This window comes from Chlorocebus sabaeus, chromosome 17 (genome assembly GCF_047675955.1).
Source record: "Chlorocebus sabaeus isolate Y175 chromosome 17, mChlSab1.0.hap1, whole genome shotgun sequence".
Taxonomy (NCBI): Eukaryota; Metazoa; Chordata; class Mammalia; order Primates; family Cercopithecidae; genus Chlorocebus; species Chlorocebus sabaeus.
The window spans coordinates 62,345,564-62,361,727 of NC_132920.1; positions in this window are offsets into that span (position 1 = coordinate 62,345,564).

Sequence of the window (16,164 nt, forward strand, 5' to 3'; positions counted from 1 at the left end):
AGTGAAAGCCCACCCAGAGATCCTTCTCCCCTTTATCCCATGCACTGCTTAGGCAGCTTTATTTGTGTCCTCATTTTCCAGTTAAACTTTCAGAGCCATCTCAACTTGTTCTTTTCTAAATGTCTGAGTGTCATCTAAATGTCAAGTGTAATTTCAATGGCTTCAATATGGGGATTCTTTATTTCTTCTTTTTCATACTGGGTTCAGCCCAGTCATTATTCATCTTTTTTTCTGCAACTAAAAACAAAATTGTTAGCACCACGTCTGAGGATGGCCCCATGACATTCTTCAATATAAATTTAGAAAGAATTTTTATGAAATGCCCTACCATCAATAAAAGTAGTTTCAACTATTGAGTAATAAAAGAGACAATAACTAGGTAGTCTTAATTCTTATCCAAATTCTCTGAGACATTTAGGTTCCAGTTATTTAATACTTTGTATTTTCTTGTGTCACTCATATCCTGGGAAAAATTAATGTTATTTTTAAAATGATCTTCTCTACTCTGTCTGTGACAGTAATTCATACCAGATTAGACTTTCTGCTATAAACAGTATAAAATGGAAAAAAAAAATATTTTAAAACAACTTTTTGCAAATACAAGATAACAGATATTTTAGAAACATGATTCTTGAGAGATGAGAAGTAAGCAAAGGATCCCTATGATCCCCCCAACTCTGTGCCTTGAGGCACTTTCGACTCTGGCACAGCAACAGGTAATGCAAGAGTGTGCAAATTTTAGTAAGCTGCAAGTAAATTAAATTAAATACCTGCCAAAACAAAATTCAGCTATCTATAAGGAAAACAAAAAAATCTAGACCCTCAATATCATAATATTCACTTCAACCTCCAATAATAAAAGACCTAGACATGAGAAGAAGTAAAATGTGACCAAAATGTATGAGAAATATGAATAGACGGAAACAGACAGAGAACTGAGAAGTGATGTAAGTAGCCAGCAAGGATTTTAAACGTCATTATAAATGTGCATGAGAAACAAATAAGAAAACACACATAATGGGGACATGAATGAAAGATGTTAAAAAAAAACTGAATAGAAATTTTAAATCCCCAAAATGTAATATCTATATTAAAAAAAATACTAGATGCACTTCATAGCAGATTCAATTCTCTGGATGAAAGCCTTGGTAAACTTGAAGACAGCAATAAAGCTATCCAAATGGAACAGCAGAGGAAAATCTGCTGAGAAAATAAATAATATAAACAGACCCCCATGATCTGTGGGAAAAGATTAGCAGTATAACATGCATGTGACTGAAGTCCTGGAAAGGAAAAAGGAGGTGGGAGAAGGGAAGACAAAATATTTAAAGAAATACTGACTGAAAATGTTCCAAATTGTATGCCAATCATCAAAAAACCCAAAGAACTCCAAGCTATAACACACAAAGAATACTATACCAAGGCTCATTACAATCAAACTTCTGGGACCACTGACAAACAGTTAATATAAAAATAACAATAGGAGAAAGGAAACACATTGCACAGAATGAACCTCAAAATAAAAATTATCATTGACTTTGCATCAGAAAAAAGGTAAGCCATAAGAAACTAGAAGAGTACTTTTATAATTCTTTAAAAATTTAAAGCGGCTAACCTAGAGTTTTATAACAAAACAAAAAAATCAAAAATAATAGTGAATATGAGATAATAGATGTATTTATTTGTGTCACTATAGTAACCATTTTACTATATATATAATACATATACATGAGATACACATATATATGTATCTCATAACACTATGTTGTATACCTTAAATATTCACATATTTATTAAAATAAAAAAAGTTGAAAAAAATGTAAAAAGTGAAATAAAGACAATTTCAAACAAGCAAAAGCCAAGACTTAATTTGGGGCAAAACTGCACTTACAGAAATGTTACATTCTTTAGACTGAGGGAAAAGGATACCAAATGAAACTCATGTCTACACTAAGGGAGCAGAAGAATGGTAGCTATTACCCTGCTAGATGATTGATTATCCTAAGGAAAGTAACAGAAACTGATGAAAGGCAAGCTAGAATAGGACCAAGAAAGATGCAGTAAGACTACACAGGAACCCGATAATTTACATGCAGGGTTAAGATGAGCTCTCATCATGCTAAATTATGTTATAACCCAGATAAAAGCAAACTGAAACAAAAGTAATGACGAACTGCATATAAAACTAGTCCACTATATATATAAACAACTTACATACATGTAAATAGCCATGTTCCCAAATATGACTTCTAAAGGTACTGACCTATCCAGCATAGTAAAATACGATCATAGATACATTAATCCCACAGATAAACTCCTGTGCCTATTGTGACAGGCTCCTGTCAATGGTGACGCACTGAAGACAATGGAATATAATCTAACCTAACTATAACTGTATAACTATAACAATTGTATAACTATCTATACTAGTCTCAGGAAGAGTCAACTCTGATGGCACATCATTCTCATTTGGATGATACCCTAAAACCCTATCTCTCCCATCTGTGTGTTTTTTTCTGGATAAAAACAACCTTTGAAAGAACTGAGTAGAATCAAACCATAAATCAATATTGTAAAAATGGCCATACTGCCCAAAGCAATGTACAGGTTTCAGTGCTATTCCTTTTAAACTACCATTGAGATTTTTCACAGAACTAGAAAAAAACTATTTTAAAATTCATATCAAACCAAGAGTCCGAATAGCCAAGGCAATCTTAAGCAAAAAGAACAAAGCAGGGGGCATAATGCTGCCCAATTTCAAACTATACTATAGAGCTACAATAACCCAAACAACTTGTACAACTTGTACAGTGGTACCCATACAAACACAAACACATAGACCAATGGACCAGAATAGAGAACCCAGAAATAAAGCCACACATCTACAACTATCTGATCTTTGATAAACCTGACAAAAACAAGCAGTGGGGAAAGGACATCCTATTCAATAAATGGTGCTGGGATAACTGGCTAGCCAAATGCAGAAGATTGAAACTGGACCCCTTCATTACACCATATACAAAAGTTAACTCAAGATGGAATAAAGAGTTACATATAAAACCCAAAGCTATATAAAAAACAAAAACAAACAAACAAAAAACCTGAAAAAAAAACCCTGGAAAAGTTAACTCAAGATGGAATAAAGAGTTATATGTAAAACCTAAAGCTATAAAAAACCCTGAAAAACAATACCATTCTGGACATACGAATGGGCAAAGATTTTATGATGAAAACACCAAAAGCAATTGCAACAGAAGCAAAAATTGACAAATAGGATCTAATTAAACTAAAGAACTTCTGCAAAGCAAAAGAAACTATCAACAGAGTGAACAACCTACAGAATGGGAAAAATGGTTTTCAAACTATGCATCCAACAAAGCTCTAATATCCAGCATCTATAAGAAACTTAAACAAATTTACTAGAAAACAAACAAACAACCCTATTAAAAAGTGGGTATAAAACATGAACACTTTTCAAAAGACATACATGTGGCCAAAAAAGTATATGGAAAAAAAAAAAAAAAAAAACACACAAAAAAACAACCTTCACATCACTGATCTTTAAAGTAATGCAACTCAAAACCACAATGAGATACCATCTCACACCAGTCAGAATGGCTAATATTAAAAAGTCAAAAAATGACAGATCCTGGCGAGGTTGCAGAGAAAAAGAAAATGCTTACACTCAGTTGGTGGCAGTATAAATTAGTTCAACCATTGCGAAAGACAGTGTGGTGATTCCTCAAAGACCTAAAAACAGAAACACCATTTGACGCAGTAATCTCATTACTGGGAATATACCCAAAGGCATATAAATTATTGGGTAATTTATAAATTTTAAGGCATATAAATCATTCTGCTATAAAGACACACATACACATATATTCACTGCACTATTCACAATAGCAAAAATAAGAATCAACCTAAATGCCCATCAATGATAGACTAGATAAAGAAAATATGGTACATATATACCATGGAGCCATAAAAAGAATGAGACCATGTCCTTTGCAGGAACACGAATGGAACTGGAGGCCATTATCCTTAGCAAACTAACACAGGAACCAAACACTGCATGTTCTCACTTATTATAAGTGGGAGCTAAATGATAAGAACCCATGGATACATAGAGGGGAACAACACACTGAGGCCTTTTGGAGGGTGGAGGGTGGGAGGAGTGAGAGGATCAGGAAAAATAACCAATGGGTACTAGCCTTAATACCTGAGTGATGAAATAATCTCTACAACAAACTCCCATGAGACAAGGTTACCTATATAACAAATCTGCACGTGTATTCCTGAGCTTAAAATAAAAGTGAAAAAAGCAGAAATTATCAACAAAATGCATCCCTGAGGGAAAATTCCTTGAAAATACTCTCCTCAGGAAACTGAAATAGGATAATAGGAGGTGGTAAATGGTGCTGTTTTTTTCTTTGCAATTTTGCTAAATACATGTTTCCATTTTCTTTCTGAAGATTCTGGAATTGAGTGCTCAATATATTAAATATTGTGGATGGGTTGTAGAGAATTAGAAAGAGCTAAAATATAGAATACTTGCAATGACCTCCAACCTCAATTTTGCTTATACCATATCTCATACTTCCTTATGGAGAGATTAGAATTTTAGAATTGGGAGGATTTATCTAGTTAGGTCAGTTAATATACAATTAAGAAAAAGGGCATCTCCCCTGCAATGTTAAATATGCAAGATCCTCTGGATAGACTTCTGCATGAAGGAGTTGACAATAATTAGCTTAAATAACTGATTTATGACTCTCTCCTTTTAATCAGTAGTGCCTTTTAAAAGGAAAATGTATTAACTCACCACTTTGTATAAAGTTTTCTTCTGAACTAAAATACCAACTTTCACTCAATAACATTTAATATTCTTCATTATTTCCCTCTGGGGGAGGGAATGAAGCATTTTGAAATAACTCACATATTCTTTTTTGATTAAAAAGAGGCAAGAATATTTTTCTTGTTTCTTGGAAAACCTGCTCTAAATTAAGTCTCACACCTTCATAAAATATGAATCTTCCTCCTGTGTTACATCCTCCTCTATAATTTCACACCTCCTCTTTGCCAATTGCTAAGCCATTGTCTCTTAGCTTTAAATCTCCCTTCCCACTTCTACACTCAGGTTTGTAATATGGCTGTTAGTAGTCTACAAATCATATTTTGGCTTTTCTATTAGATTCTACCTAAAGGGGGTGCTAGATGAAACTGGAATACTGAGGAAGAAAGAAGGGACCATATTGTTTGCTATCTCTTTGCTTCCTGTTCCTCTCAGTATTACTTGAGCATTACTTCTTCACTAAGCGCTAGTAGTTGATTCCTGTTGGCGGTGTTTTTGGCACTTACAGATTCAGCCTTGTTGTATACTCTTTTGGGACCTCTGACACCAGCTGGCCAGCGTTTCTTCCTCAAAAACCTGAGTCCAGCCCCCACAGGAATCATCCTTTAAGTTCTTAAATTGTAATAATTCCAGCGTCTTCCCTTTTTTCTCCTTGGTCCTAGGGTTTGCAGCTGCTTTCTCCACTGTTGTTTTTGTGATACTTTATTTCCTTTTTCTCTTTCAATTTTTTCAAGTCTGAGAAATACTTTATATTAGAGAAGTTCAATATATTAAGAAACTATTCTCTGTTGTTAGAATAAATGGGTATTTTCAAGTCTCTTGACCAGACCCTAACTAAATTCACACCTCTTTTAACTCCGGCTATTTAAGTTGTGTACCATGTTTCTCGGACTGAGACGCATCAAAATAGAATATTGCAGTAGAATCATGGTTTCTTTCGGGGGCGCCAGTAAAATTACACTTAAAGTGGCAGCATTTTCTATCTCTGAACCCTGGTATTACAATGTTCACAGTTGTAAGCCAAAATGATACATCTGCAAAAAAAAAAAAAAAAAAAAAAAAAAGAGATGCAAGTAAATTAGAAGAAAAAGAGTGTTTCATTGTTCTGTATTCCAGGTTCATGTAAAACTAGTACCTCCCCACGCCAGCTTACTATTTGATCTTCAGAGATACACTGGCTCCCTGGCTCGCTCTTTATGTTTCTCCTACATCATGAAGGTTTAGACAAACCTACATTTTCTATATTTAGTCAATCCAATCCTCTCATTTTGAAATTGAGTCATCTGAGCCCAAGAGGGGATAAAATAACTTTTCTATAGACCCCCAGCTAGTAAATGAATTGCTGGAACTCTATCTGCCTCTCACAAGTTGATTTCCAATATATTCTTTTGTAAGTATAGAAATAGCTGATTATCCACAAATTATTTTATGTTGCAAGATGTAAGTTTAACTAAGATCTGACCGCAGATTAAATTGACTGTCCCAGCATTAAAACCAAAAGTAGTTTCATGGTTAAGTTTGGCTTTGAAATCAGTATCCCCTGTTAGGGTTTGAATGTTAGTACCCTTGACAATTCATGTTGAAATGTAATTGTCATTGCAACAGTATTAAGAGGTGGAACATTTAAGAAGCGATCAGGCTATGACAGCTCCACCCTTATGAATGAGATAAGTACCATTATGAAAGAAGAAATCTGGCCCTCTCATATGCTTTCCCCCACCTCCACCCTTGCCTTCTCCCATATGTTGAGGTAGCAAGAAGGCCTTCACCAGATGCTGGCACACTGATATTTGACTTTCTGGACTCCAGAGCTATGAGCAAATACATTTCTGCTTGTTGTAAATTACCCAATTTCAGATATTTTGTTACAACAGCACAAATGGGACTAAGACAACCCCTTAAATTAAAGTCTGCACATGTGAACTGCCCCTACCAGTGTGGTAGCTTTGCTTTCTGAAGAACCCAGAAATACTGGCTCTTTCTATCTTGCACTGACATGCATGACTTCCACTCCCAAAGTCATTTCATGGTCCCAAATGATTTATCTACCTCAGTGAATATACTAACAAAATAACCAGCAGGGAATAGGAAAGAGTAGGAAAAGGTCCATGGTCTTCACTTAGAGACACTTCCTGAATATTTTATTTGCCACTTACAGTAACAAATAGCACATTGTCAAGAACTTATTCAGAATGCTACACACTACATTAGAGGAGGCTGCGCAAAGTAGTCTTTATTCTGAGTATCCATATTTTATATAAAAATTGGAGTTTAGTGATGAGTGATAGGAAATACATCTGGTTGTTTTCAGGGTATTTGGAAAATACCCACGTAAAAGCATTTTTTTTTCACTCTTTCATCAGTGTCCTTACCATTTATTTCCCTTAGGCAAGTGTTGGAGTATAGAAGCTTTGAACTTTCTGTCTCACTGGATTACAGATTAATTAATTCAACAAACTGAGTTCTCACAATGTGTCAAGAACTTACGCTGGATATTGGAGAAATGTCCATGTCTAGGACAGTCATGACTGTTGTCTTCAGGCAGCATATACCCTAATCAGGAAACATAATTGTATTTACTGTGATTAAAATTGAACAGCACATAAAGCCCCAGCCACAGAAATGTTTTCTAAATAGGGTCCTTCTTCCTCTATTGTAAAGGACAAAGCAGCATTTTTTAATATGGTTGTTTACATTTTCGATATTTACTCAAAATTTAAAAATTAAGTATTTATACATAGATTCATTGCAAACTCCTTGCCAGATTTTAAAAATCTTGTTATTTGCAGCACAAATTAAAGGTGTCATAATAAGTATATTCTTTTTGCTTGGAATCCTCAGATTAACCTATTTTATGGTAAGAAATCAAGCTTGACGTGACTAAACAAGTAGGCAGTGTATCAGATAATCAGTGGTTACGAATCTCCATTTAATGCCAAGTTTGTGAGTCTAAAGTTAGTCATTTTAATGACTATAATACATTAGTAACAGAACAAATGATAAAAGTTGTGAAAAATGTATAGGAAAAAGCAAATAAATGATGTTTCTGTATTGTAATCTTGTGAGCAACAAAAAGTAAAAAGTACATTTTGTGAGAAAGGGGCTCAAAGCATCATTCTATTCTTTACTCTGCTGTAGCATAAAGTTATTTTGGGTGGAGAAGATGCTCTCTAGAAGCCTCCATGCATTAGATGGGAAGCTGAAGAATGCCTCTAGCCTGGCTTAAAGTTTTTATATTAAACTATGTCAAGCTATGAATAAGTTAGTAAAAAGATAATTTAGTGTGTTAACTTTAAGGAGAATTCCTATATCCACTTGGTCATTTCAGAGATGCCATAAATATATATAAATGGGTCTGGGGTACTAATGTAATCCTAATGTTAATACCAAATTTGGGAATAACTAAAGGCTATTCAGAAGGCATATTATGGTTATATAATTATGTTAATAGTGAACACATTATTTTGGAAGAGTGGGAGTTTTTATTTCAATATATTATCTTAATTCTTTGAATACTCAATTCAATAAAACGTTGGAAGCCAGAAAGGGCTCTAATACTTTCCTTCTACTTGATATACTGATCCTCTGACTGTCCTCACTGTTTTCATATGGATAGAGAATTTAAAGCATGTAAATGATAAAAAATATTTCCATTTTCCTAAGAAAATGATTTAAATCAACCAAACTAATAATGAATGACAGAGTATCAGCAATCTTCAAGTCATTTTTTAGGCATTTCAAAAGCTACAAAAGTAAGTAAAAAATCCCTACCTTCAAAGAAACTATTCTTTAATAAGAGAGATTAGATTTGAAAGGCATCTATAACCAAAAGAAAGGATGGACATAAAAGGGGTACAGATGGATTACTGGAAGAAAGAGAGGGTATCTGGTTTTACAAGCAAGATATGATTTTTTTAATGAAATGATATTTGATGTGTACATGGTGAGTTTAGTGATATTTCAAAAGAACATAAAAGTATTAGAAGAGAGATGGCATTCAAAATAGATACATAAGTGTAAGCAAACAAGATGATAGGAACTTGAGATATTTGACCTCTCAGGTTTAATTTAATTAAAGAAAATTTTATGATTGTGTGTATCTTTATAGTAATCTAGCACTTTTAAATGAGTAATAAAAATTTTTATGCAAATAAATTATTATTCTTATCCTGATAGGAGTGAAGTTACATACCCACTATGGATTGAACAAGAATAAAAATAAATCAGTTATTTGGTAACCTAAAATAAGGATTAAATAGGGTTTTTAAAAATAATTGTTTTATATTACTGAAGCATCCAAGTATATGGCTGGATTCAAGAGCTCAATAAATATCACTAGATTCTTTCCCTCTCTGTCCCTTAGTCTTCCTCTGTGTCATAGACATAATTAGGCCATATTCTCCAGCCTGTCCACCATAAGAGAAAGAATCCATCGTCTCTGACAAGTAGGAATAGAGCATTCACGGAGTTATCTGATCAGCCAGTTTGCATCACAGGCACACCTTTACTGAGGCAATTCTAACTGGTTAGGAATAGTTCAACACATCTTCATAAATTACTAAACTTTGTGATTTAATTTTGCGTATTTTTATCCCATTTTATTCCAATAATTTTGTGAGTAAAGCTGGCTATGATTATCATACATATTTCACTTGGGGAAGAAACTGAGACTCAAGAAGATGATGGATATGGGAATTTGTCTGAGATTTTCAAATTCCCTCAGTGAGCAGAATTGATCATTTTAAAATCCTATATATGAGAACCTGGAAGATGATAAGGAACTAGTGAAATAGACCAGACAGATAAGAAGAACATTCTAGAGCCATGGAACAGAAGACACAAGGGCAATTTTAAGACATAGAAAGATGGCAGAAACTACATAATGGTTAAAGAATAATACTGAGAAAAAACCAACAGATTTTAAATATACATGTGAAAGAGGGAAGGTACACTGTAATAAGATTATGTTGAGGAAGACTTGGCATCTCAGATATTGACATTTGTGTGGCTTAAGAATGGTAACAAGGAAAGCAGTAGGATTGTATCCCAAAAGAATGAGATATAGCAAGAATTTAATATTTTTATTTATTGTTGGGTTTTTTTGGTTTATTGTTTTTTGAGATGGAGTCTCTCCCTGTCACCTAGGCTGAAGTACGGTGGTACGATCTCAGCTCACTGCAAGCTCCACATCCTGAATTCATGCCTAGCTAATTTTTGTATTTTTAGTAGAGACTGGGTTTCACCATATTGGCCAGGCTGGCCTTGAACTCCTGATCTTGTGATCTGCCCACCTCAGCCTCCCAAAGTGCTGGGATTACAGGTGTGAGCCACCATACCAAACCAAAAACAATTTTTTAAAGATTTATGTTGCTTTCAAGATAGCAGAAATCAACTTTTATAACATATGAGCAAATAGAAATAAACAGATATTAAAATATTTTAGAAATACAGTTTTAAAAGTATTAAAAACATTTTAGAAATAAAATTGAAAATGTATGGAAACTAATTTAGAAATAAAAGCTCCATTAAAAAGTATGTGTTCATTCAAACTGGTTTTAAATAACTGTGTTCAATTGAATGTAAAAATTCTGATAAGCTGTCAAAAATCTATTTCATTTCCTTGTAGGTGACTATGCCCATCCCATGACAAACCACTGACTAGAAACAGATTCAGTCTCCTGTGCTCTTAGGTCTAAACAGCAGTGACCATGACTTCACCTATTATCATTTCTTGATTGTAACAGAACAAATAGCTGCTAGAGGTTATCAAAGGTAAATTTTTTACCTTTACTAAACTGTCACAAGCTTAGCAATTTTAGTGATTTCGGTCAATAAGCTGTCTTCTCTTGAATTGCCCAGCAGTATTTCTGGTGTCAGTTTGGGGCACTCTCTTAAGATTTCTAGACTCCAACATTCTAACTAGCCCTTTTACCTTTTTTTATTTTTTTATTTTTATTTATTTATTTATTTTAAGTCTCTGACAGGTGCTAAACCCTCTTAATTAGTTTGAGTCATTGGAAAGAATAAAAGCACAGTGAAACAACTTGATGCCTGCATTTAGCTGTCTTTTTTGCTTGCTTAGGTTCTGATTTGCAGCTTGTAACAGAGGTATATTTGACTTCAAGCTGAATTTTTGTAATTTTTTTCTTACATATCCAATGAGATTGTGCCTTAATGGAAGCATTTTTATTCTGGGATAATCCTGAAAGTCGGCACAAGGTTAAAAATGTTAGCCTCTAAGGAAAGAAAAATCTGACTTTTAACATAACTTTTATATTTCCATGCTTGTAACATTTTTGTCTGTATCACATTTTGAATGCACTGACTACCAGTAACAACTCATCTTGGGCCAAGTGAAAAATTAATGAGTGAGTAGAAAGAGCAACCACTGATGCTATAGGTAACAAAGTACTTCTTTTTTGAATTTGGAAAAATATCTTAATCTTTCATTTGTTTAAACAAATAATAATATAGTAAAGTAAGTTAATAATTTTATATTTTTTTAGGGATCCCAGCACATTTCTTTCCAGTGAAAGCTTATACAGATCACCAGCCAGATATTAATCAGGTATGAATCCTTTTTGAAAAAGGAAGATTGAGCCCACAGTCCTGCCTGACTAAATCCTACATAGTGTGAAAAATCACTGAACTGGGCAGATGGCATTCAAAATAGTTTTTACTTCTGAATCTTATGGGCATTGTACTAACAATGGTAATCTTGGATTTTAGGCAGGTGTTGAGGGTGGCTGGGAAGAGGTGAAATATATGGTTTGAGTATACACAATATAGTTAATGTTTTATTTTGTTGAGCAGAGTAGCAATTGACATTATGGGAAATACCAAAAATTTAAGGAGTATTCATTTGGAAAAATAGTCTTTACTCTGGTTTTTAGAAGTATTAAAAAAAAATTTGTCCGGGTTGGGGCAAAGGTCATTCTATCTGAGTACAGAGGCAATGATTCTGCAAACTCAAGATTGGGAAAAAATGCATTATTCTGTGAGATAATAAAGTTCACTCTGATGGTAGTCTATATACTTTTTTCCTTCAGGAATCCCTCTTTTGCCCTGATGTGGATACTCTTTCCTCTAAAAAGGGCAACAGCTGGCATAGCAATATAGTAACAAGTTGCACAATCTTTGAAAGTGCAATGTCTTCATTCAGCACCTAGAGAAAACATGATTGTATTCAATGAAAATAACTGTTTCTAAGCTATTAACAGGGACATTTTTAGGCTTACATCAGATAGAAGCTTGTCAAAATCATACAATCTATAGCATCACTCTATTATTATTTTGTCTCCTATTACTACAGGTTTTCACTCAAAGAACACATCACAATTTTTCCTATTCATTTTCAAAAAATTCCTGAATTTAATACCTTATTACCTCACTCTTTTGTTCACCCAGTATCCAACATTTGGGGGTGCTCAATAATTTGTTGAGTTAATGAGTAAATGAATGAATAATAACAAGAGTTCCTATGAAGAGCTATAAATCTGTATAAATTGTGAAGGACATTGAAGGGAAATAAATAGGTAGTCAAATGGACCTACCAATAGAGATCAAAGGTTAATATATTTACCTACTTTCCCAGTTTCAAACTGATGACCTTATTTAATTCAAACTTTCCTCTGGAGTGGGAATTTTTTCATGTCAACTTATTACAATAGACTTGACGTTTCATGGCATGTAATTAACTTTCACTTCTGCTGAGTCACAAATTTGAGGCATGGAGAGGGGCTGGAGAGAAGGAGCAGTAATTTTTTTAATCTTTCATGAATTAGACTAGGCAGTGGCAACTTGTACTTTCTACCCTGCAATGAAGGTTTGCTTTTCTGTACTCATTGGTACAAAAACTCTAGAAATTCATAATTTTTTGCTAATTTTATGAAAATAAACACAAAGAAGGAGAACTCTATAAAAACAGAACTCAAGTAGAGTGTATTTAAATATGCTTTTAAGTGACTCTCTGCTTAGAATCATTAAAGATTTAATGGGAACCCACAAATACCTTTCAAGTATGATTTACCTTGTGGGAAAAAGAAGTATTTACTATAATGTTATTAAGGAATTTGAGAATTACAAAGCAATTAATACATATCCTTCATAATGTCGGTGATCTACTGAACAATTTCACAGTTCAAGTTAATCAAGATTCACTGAAGTTACATTCAAGTAAGTCTCATTAGGAGAGATTATAAGCACATATGAGAGGGTTCTTTCATTACAAATGAATCCCAGATTATTTCTTTCTTTGTTTAAAAACCTGAAAATTCTACTTCCTTTTACAACTTCTGTACTTAATACTAAGTTTCCATAGCAATTTAGGAAATGTTTATGTTGGAAAAATACTTAACAGGGAAAGAAAAGTTTTGAGGACAGAAAAATGCAACTAGCAATGTGCCCTGCAGCCTACAGTATAATTGCTTTAAAAACCAGAGAATGGAAAACAGTTAAAGTGTTATACTGCCATACATCTTACAGGGATTAAAAGTTATCATTTTTCAGACTTGTGCAGGGCAGTTTGTTTCGGCATGGCACTCTGCCACGTGGTGATATATTTGCCTGCAGAGATCACACTGAGGTAGTATAATACCCAGTCCTGCTTTGGATTTTCCCTAAAGGCAGACACAATCACTACAATAATCGTGATAAATTGTGTGGCACTTTGCTGAACAGCAAGAGACTCCCTCCCAGTTTTGCAATAGTTTGAGGCAGTTTGACTGTGTTTGGTTTTTTTTTTTTTGGTTATTCAATTATGCTTTCCAAAGAAAATACTGGTACCAGGATTTCACTGTAAATACCAATAACATAAACATTCTGTTCCATGACCTTTAAAGTTTTTGTGAAAACCTTTTGCATTCCAAATCATGGTTCAGTTAAGGCAAAAGATAATGTATTTTCATATTTTATTAGAAATTGGACTTCGAATTATATATATTTCTTAGTGAGATACAAAGTGTTTGACTAAATGTTCATTTCAGAAAACCAAAAATGTTGAGTCCCCTCAATGTGCCAGATAATGGACTAAGTGTAGAAGAAACTAAAATGAATATCCCAACCATCAAAAATTTTCAATTTTAGGCCAAGCACAGTGGCTCATGCCTATAGTCCCAGCACTTTGGGAGTTGAAGGCAGGAAGATTACTTGAGATTAGGAGTTTGAGACCAGCCTGGGCAACAAAGTGAGATCCCTAGCTCTACAAAAAATGAAAGTGAATTTAAAAAATCATCCAGTCAAGGTGGTGTGAATCTATAGTCCCAGCTACTCCGTAAGCTGAAGTGGGAGAATCCCTTAAGCCCAGGAGTTCAAGGCTGCAGCTAGCTATGATTGCACCACTGCAGCGCAGCCTGAGTGACAGAGCAAGACACTGTCTCAATTTTTAAAAAATCAATTTTAGAGAATCTTGTTATGAACGCAGCATGATCACACTGTCCTCTTAATCTTTCAATGGCAATGCTCATGAATGAATGCCGACTTCATCATTTGTTCTACCCTCTATTTATACAATCACTTATATCTACAGCAGAGGGAATGTTAAAATCTTATGACACCAGAGAATGATTTCTGCATCTGAATATGGATCAAAGTAGAAAAAAGTGTGAGAATGACCAGTGTACATATTAAAGGAAGGACAACATGCATTTCAATAATCCAGCTTTGTTAGACTAAACTTTCATTTCAAAAAGTCAGAAAAATTATATGAAATTAATATATCTATAATAACAATCTTAGTTGACCATATAAGGGAGAATAGTGTGACAGCACAGAGAAGATTTCCTCTTCGCAGGGCCTTTGAGGTCAGAAGTGATAAAAGAAGGTTTTCATAAAATGACCAGTAGTACACTTTAGGAAAAACTGGGCAATGTGACTTTTACTGAGCCTGTGCAAAGAGACTAGAAGTGTCAGAAAGAAATCTCAGAAAGGTTCTCTTTTTCTCTCTCAATATTTCCTTTCTTGGCATTTTTACCATATATTGTGGTTCCAACTGTCACTTCTAAAATGTATCTCTACAATCATTATTCCAAATAACCTTTTGAAATCCTCATCTGTTTAGGTTGGTGCAAAAGTTTTGCCATTAATGGCAAAAACCACAATACCTTTTGCAGCAACCTATAGATTTTCAGCGTCTTAAACTCATTCTGTCAAAACCTAAATTATCTCCCCTTTTATTTTACTGAACCAATCTTCTCCCAATGACTCGAATTCAAAATTCTATGTTTTTTTTCTTTTAGATTTACATTACAAAATGAATTTCTACACTCTTCTCCACCTCTCTCATCCTCCTGCCACTGTCTTCTTTCAGATTACATCCAGGAATAGACAACACAATATTGTGGAAAGACCACAGGTTTGCAGACCAGTTTTGTTTTGAGTCTTTTCACTTCTCTCAGCTATATAATCCTGTGAAATAATTTCATCTCTCCAGCTATAGTTTTATCACTTTAATAAGTACGAAATGTAGCTAGCTTAGTATTAAAGGAAGAAGTCTCCTTGATAGATTAGTCATCATTTAATTAATCCATTAAATAATTTATTTATTATTTTAAAAATATGTGTTAAGTGCCTACTGTGAACTAGAAACTATGTTACGCACTGAAATTATTCAACCTGGGAGCATATTGTTGCCATTAACGGGGATGAAGAGCACTGGAAGATGCCTAGGTTTTGGTGGCATAAATCAGTGGAGTAAAGAGGAGAAATGTATAAGACATTTGATTACAAGTTTTGTTTGAAACCAGAGATATAAGTGAGATTTTATGAAGGTAGAATATAGTGATTAAAAAAAAAATGGTCTAGCATTATCATAACGAACTCGAACGCTTCATAGACAGAAGAAAATGAATCCGCAAAGTATATGACAGATAAATCAGAGGAAATATGGAGACTTAGCTCATAGAAGTTGAACTAAAAATATTTTAAGAAGGAAATAAACTGCCAATTTTTGTTGAGAGATTCTACAAGGGGAGGATGAAGAAACTACCCATTTGATTTGGATTTATGGACATAATCACATACCCCAGTAAGATTTATTTTGTAGGAATGATGGAAATATAAAACTGGAGTATTTGACAGATTCTGCTACATGTCTTCCACATGCTATTTTCTCTAGTAGAATAATAAAACTTCCTACTTTTCTCTGTGCACCTACAAAATTAAGCAAACATTTCCCAACCATCACTGTAACTGCATGTGATTATATTGTTAATTTACAGATAACGTAACAGAACTTACTGATAATGCTTTTGCTTTTTCCTTTTCCCTTGCCTAGTGACTGGGATGTGAACATAATTGTATGCTACCTTTGA